The sequence below is a fragment of the Malus sylvestris genome, chromosome 17 (assembly GCF_916048215.2).
Source record: "Malus sylvestris chromosome 17, drMalSylv7.2, whole genome shotgun sequence".
Lineage (NCBI taxonomy): Eukaryota > Viridiplantae > Streptophyta > Magnoliopsida > Rosales > Rosaceae > Malus > Malus sylvestris.
Window position 1 is genome coordinate 18091326 of NC_062276.1, and position 6812 is coordinate 18098137.

Genomic DNA, 6812 nt, shown 5'->3' on the forward strand with positions numbered 1-6812 from the left:
CAAAGTAGAAGAGCAAGAGGAGGCCACGGCAAGGACTTTTGAAGAAGTCCAAGATATGACAGTAGACAATCGAACAATCAAGGAGCTTTCCGCTTCGGGATTGGACAATGCTCTGCCTTTATGCATTCAATATCCAAGGGCGGCCCAAAACAAGACCGACGAGTTCGAATTAAAGTCCAGTTTATTGCATCATATTCCTAAGTTCCATGGGTTGTCCATAGAAGATCCTAATAAACATTTGAAGGAGTTCGAGGTTGTTTGTTCGAGCATGACCCCTGTGAATGTTGATGGGAGCATTCTGAAAATGAAGGCTTTTCCCTTTTTTCTCTTGGAAAAGGCTAAAGATTGGTTGTATGAGCTAGCCCCCGGAACTGTCACATCATGGGAGAGTATGAAACGGGCATTTTTTCAGAAGTTTTTCCCAACTTCTCGAGTCATTCTACTATGCAAAAGGATTAGTGGCATTCAGCAAAACCAAGGTGAATCATTTCCCACTTACTATGAGCGTTTTAAAACCCTTGTTGCTTCATGTCCACAACACCAGATGAAGGAGGAGCTTCTTCTTCAATATTTCTACGAAGGACTTCTACCAATTGAACGCCAAATGTTAGACGCCTCAGCAGAATGAGCTTTGGTGGACAAAACACACATGGCTGCCAAGGCCTTCATTGCTAATCGAGCATTAAATGTTCAACAATATGAAGGCGTTGGTCAAAGAGACAACTCACGGCTACAACAAGTTAATGAAGTAAGTGTTATTTCCGAACTTCAAAATCAAATGACTAATCTTACTACTCTTCTTTCACAAGTGGTTGAAAAACCAAAAGAACAAAGTGTAGCTGCTTGTGGCGTGTGTTCAATGAATGGACATCTCACGGATAAGTGCCCTCAATTGATCGAGAATGGAGGGTGGGAATCTGCCAACGCCGTGGGTTTTGGGAGTCAAAATCAACCAAGGAATGATCCGTTCTCGAATACATACAATCCAGGTTGGAGAGATCATCCAAATTTCAAATGGAGGGAGCCCCAACAAACCCAACAATAAAGTGCATTCAGACAACAACCTCCGGGATTCTATCAAAAGCCGTATGCACCCTCACAACCCCAAACACAACCTGCCCAAAATAACTTAGGTTCGTCTTTTGATAATGCTCAAGTTATTCAGTTACTAACTGCGTTGGCGAAGGGTCAGGAAAATCAAGCCAAAGATTTGCACAATTACGCCAAAGAAATGCAAAATCAAGCTCTAGAGGTGACTAAATTGAAGCGACAGATGGGACAAATGGCTGAGTTCATGGGGCAATTTAGTAAAGAGCCAGGTAAGTTACCTAGTTCGACGGATGTGAATCCAAAGGGAGGCTTCGAATCTGCCAAAGCCATCACCTTGCGAAGTGGACAAGAAGTTGGATCTGATCCCAGCCCATCTAAATCCAATCAAAAGGAGGACGAAAAGATGCAATCTGAGGAGAAAGAACAAGGCCTGTCCTCGGCAAGGATTGAGCAATCGTTGCTGCAACCACCTACACACCCTAATTCGACCACCAAAGGTAAGTTGGTTTCAAATTCCATGACTTTTAATTCCATTCCAACCAATGCACCCTTTCCTCGTAGGTTTATGCAATCAAAGAAGGATGAGAGTGACAAAGACATCCTTGACACATTTAGAAAGATGCAAGTCAACATTCCACTTCTAGATGCAATTAAACAAGTCCCCAAGTATGCTAAGTTCCTGAAGGAGCTGTGCACTACAAGGAAGAGGGCTTCAAACAAAGAGGTGGTAAGGGTAAGTGAGAATGTCTCAGCTGTGTTGCAATGAAAACGACCTCCTAAGTGCAAAGATCTAGGCAATTTTACAATTCCTTGTGTTATAGAAAATACTCGCTTTGAATTTGTCATGTTAGATTTAGGTGCATCAATAAATGTCATGACTTATTCAATATATGTATCTATGAACTTGGGAGAATTAAAAAATGATGGAGTGATCATTCAACTATCCGATAGATCTAATGCGTATCCAAAAGGTGTTTTGGAGGATGTTGTAGTGCAGGTGAATCACCTAGTCTTTCCGGCGGACTTCTACGTGCTTGAAATGGAAGACTCGAACCATTCCTCTCAATTACCAATATTACTTGGCCGACCATTCATGAAGACTACCCGTACAAAGATAGATGTATTCAAGGGAACATTGACCATGGAATTTGATGGGGAAGTTATTGATTTCAATATTTTTGATGCTATGAGATATCCTCATGATGGTCACTCTTGTTTCTCTATTGATGTGATTGACTTTTAGGCGCAGGAATTCCTTGATGATTTGAATGAGGATGCACTTGAAAAGACTCTCACGCAAAACATTGGACTCAAAAACGAAGGGTTAGCACTTAGACATGCACACGGCAACAACAAGGAACATCTTGCCGTGCCTATTCAAGAAGAATTGGTGGAGATGGTTGCTGCCCTAGAGTCAAATCCAAGGCATATTGGTAAGTCTCCTAACCTAATTTCAATTCCCATTTCGACTAACAAGTTGCTTCCTTCTGTAATCTAGCACCCTTTCCTAGAGCTTAAACCATTGCCTAGCCATTTGAAATATGTGTTTTTGGGAGAGCAAGAGACGCTGCCCGTCATCATCTCTTCTTCACTCACTGCACAAGAGGAGGACAAGTTGGTGAGGGTGCTTCGGGAATACAGAACTGCCATTGGGTGGACATTGGCCGATATCAAGGGAATTAGCCATACCACTTGTATGCATCGAATACTCTTTGAAGAAGGAAATCATCAAGCTACTAGATTGTAGAGTGATTTACCCAATTTCTGATAGCCATTGGGTCTCGCCGGTCCAAGTTGTTCCTAAGAAGTCCGGAGTCACTGTGGTAAAAAATGAAGATAATGAGCTTGTGCCCACCCGAATCCAAACCGGATAGAGAGTTTGTATTGACTATCAGAAGCTCAACGCTACGATAAGAAAAGATCATTTCCTGCTGCCCTTTATTGATCAAATGCTGGAAAGGTTAGCCAGTCATTCATTTTATTGTTTTCTTGATGGCTATTTGGGTTATAATCAGATTGTGATAGCTCCCGATGACCAAGAAAAGACTACCTTCACATGTCCCTTTGGTACCTTTGCTTATCGACGCATGCCATTTGGGCTATGCAACGCACCAGCCACATTCCAAAGGTGTATGGTAAGTATTTTCTCAGAATTTGTGGAAAAGATCATTGAAGTGTTTATGGATGACTTTAGTGTCTTTGGTGACACATTTGATGCATGCTTGAATAATCTTACTTTGATCTTACAACGATGCATCGAAACTAATCTTGTCGTGAATTGGGAAAAGTGTCATTTTATGGTAAAACAAGGTATAGTTTTGGGGCATATCATATCAGAAAAAGGGATTGAAGTTGATAAATCTAAAATAGATCTTATACGTCACTTACCCTCTCCCACTTCTGTGAGGGAGGTTCGTTCTTTTCTTGGCAATGCAGGATTTTATAAGAGATTCATAAAGGATTTCTCAAAAATCGCCCAACCCTTTTGCCGTTTACTCCAAAAGGAAGTAGCCTTCGAGTTCAACAAGGAGTGTGAGACCACTTTCAAAACCCTCAAGGACATGTTGACGTTGGCCCCTGTCATCATGCCACCAGATTGGAGCCTTCCATTTGAGCTAATGTGTGATGCATCTGATTATGCCATTGGTGCTGTTTTAGGCCAAAGGAAGAACAAACAGCCTCACGTCATCCACTACGCTTCCCGGACACTAAATGATGCTCAATTGAATTATTCTACCACTGAGAAAGACCTTCTTGCAGTTATATTTGCTTTAGATAAATTTCGTTCATACTTACTTGGTACTAAAGTGATTGTATATTCTGACCATGCAGCGTTGAAGTACCTCCTCACCAAGAAGGAGGTCAAACCAAGGCTGATTCGTTGGATGCTCCTACTTCAAGAGTTCAACTTTGAAATAAGAGACAAAAAGGGGAGTGAAAACGTTGTGGCTGACCACCTCAGCCGTTTGGTGCATGAGGAAGACTCCTTACCCATTCCAGAGACCTTCCCTGACGAGCAATTGCTGTCCCTAGAGGTAAGTGAGCCCTGGTATGCTGATTTGGTCAATTATTTGGTCACAAAACAAGTTCCTAGCACTTTAGATAAATACAAGCGTGATAAACTTAGAAATGATGCATGATTTTATGTGTGGGATGATCCATATTTGTGGAAATATTGTCCTGACCAGATTATTCGTAGATGTGTGCACAATTCTGAATTTAATTCATTTCTTGCATTTTGCCATAGTTATGCATGTGGGGGTCATTTTGGCAACCAAATGACAGCCCTTAAGGTTTTAGAGAGTGGTTTCTATTGGCCTACATTGTTTAAGGATGCTAGAACATTTTGTATAACTTGTGATAGATGCCACAGAACAAGTACAATCGGTGCCAAAGACCAAATGCCGCAAACCCCTATCTTTAATGTGGAGATCTTTGATGTATGGGGTATGGATTTCATGGGACCCTTTTCGCCCTCATATGGTTTTACTTATATTTTGCTAGCCGTTAATTATGTGTCGAAATGGGTGAAAGCCAAAGCCACCCATACTAATGATTCTATAGTGGGGACAGATTTTATCAAGGCTAACATCTTTTCCAAATGTGGCATGTCGAGGGTGTTCATAAGCAATGGAGGCTCCCACTTTTGCAATCGCACAATTGAGGCGCTGTTTAAAAAGTACAATGTGAAGCATCGGGTTTCCACGCCATACCACCCTCAAACAAGTGGCCAAGCCGAAGTCTCGAATAAAGAAATCAAGCAAATCTTGGAGAAGACTGTTGGGCCAAACCGGAAGGATTGGAGCTTGCATTTAGATGATGCACTATGGGCATATCGTACTGCCTACAAAACACCTCTAGGGATGTCTCTATTTCGACTAATCTACGGCAAGCCGTGTCACCTACCTGTGGAACTGGAGCACAAAGCGCACTGGGCTGTGAAAACATTCAATTTGGACTTAGATGCTGCTGGAATGAATAGGAAGCTCCAACTGAATGAACTTGAGGAGATACGGAACGAAGCCTATAAGAATGCACGAATTTACAAGGAGAAAACAAAGGCGTTTCATGACAAAATGATTCGGGGAAAAACATTCTCAATTGCACAGAAACTGCTACTATTCAATTCCCGTCTACGATTGTTCGCTGGTAAGTTACGGTCTAAGTGGATTGGGCCATTTGTTGTCACTAATGTTTTTCCCCATGGTGCAATCCAAGTTAAAAGCTTAAGGAACGACGACGAATTCAAAGGGAACGGGCATCGCCTGAAGCTATATTATGAGAGTGATGTGGGGCAGATTATGGAAGAAATCTCACTCAGTGTCGTGGGCCCTATCCAAGCTTAGAAGGAAGTTTTGTCCGGCTGCAAGACGTTAAAGCAAGCGCTTCTTGGGAGGCAACCCATGTTTTGCGTTCCTAAAAACCTTCCCTTTTCTGCAATTTTATTTTGCCATGATTGTCATTTTTATTTGTTGATTGTTTAATTGTTTTTGTTGTCGGTTTATTTTTGAAACATTGACAGATATGCAAGGTATTTTACATTAAAATTCGTTGAAAATGAACAGGAGGCAGAAAAATACAAGAGGGAGCCTTCACAAAGGCTGCTTAGGAGAAGTCTCAGTAGTCGGCGGAACATTAGCAGTCGGCGGAGCTACAGAAAGATGAGGTATCAGAGGTTGATCATTTGGAGCTTCACTATGCGGTACAACCCCAGAAGACGTAGGCAAATGTTGTTGGAACAAACCCACAAACCTCTGATGATCAAGTAAAATCTGACCATCAGATTCCTGCATCTAGTCAATCTTCCTCTTCATGTTTGTAGCATAGTTATGTGCGAGCTTGTGCAACTGTTTATTCTCATGCTTGAGCCCTCTAATCTCTTGTTTAAGACTCATCACTTCAACCGCCAACGATTCAACTTGACGGGTTCGAGCAAATAGGCGTTGAGCCATATTACACACAGAACTTACACACTGCACACTGAGAGCCAGAGAATCCTTAACAGCCAACTCATCAGACCGTTTGGAAAATAGTTTGTTATCTTTAGTAGTGACAAGGTTCCGGACCATCACTGCAGCGATCATATCATTCTTCATCACCGAATCCCAAACAGTAAGAGGACCAGTAGAGGATATGAAGGATGGGCGCCATATGTTGTTTGGAGAAGGCATGGCTGCCTCTTCACCAAGGTTCAGGTCAAAAAAACGGTCGGAGCGGCCAGACATTTTCAAAGGTGTTGAAGAAATAAGAGGTCGGACAAGTCAAGATCGTAGAAGTGCAAGAATGGAGTTTCTACAGGCAGAAATTCAAGTGTGCTTTGAAATGTACTGCGCGCCTCTATAAAAACCAGCACTCGACGGGATTTCAGAGATCGAAGAGGCGAGCTCAAAAATCGAAGAGGTGCTAGCTTTCTCAAAAGCTGGGCTTGATCAGAAACCACGGGCCAATCTTCTTTTTCAGATTTGTCCGCACTTGTCACATGCAACCTCTACACTCAACGGAGCTCAGAACTCGAAGAGGCGAACTCAGAACTCGAAGAGGTAAGCTTAGAAATCGGAGAGGCATCTGCTTTTCCAAACGTGTCAGCATCTGTCACATGCACTCAACTTTGCGGAAATCACGGGTAGTTTGTCGAAGCACCGATTCCAGATATCGAAGAGGCACTTGCTTTTCCAGATGTGTCAGTGCCTGTCACATGCACACTCAGCCTTGCGAAAATTATAAGCAATTTGTCGAAGATTTCTTGTGAAGTAGAAGGCACG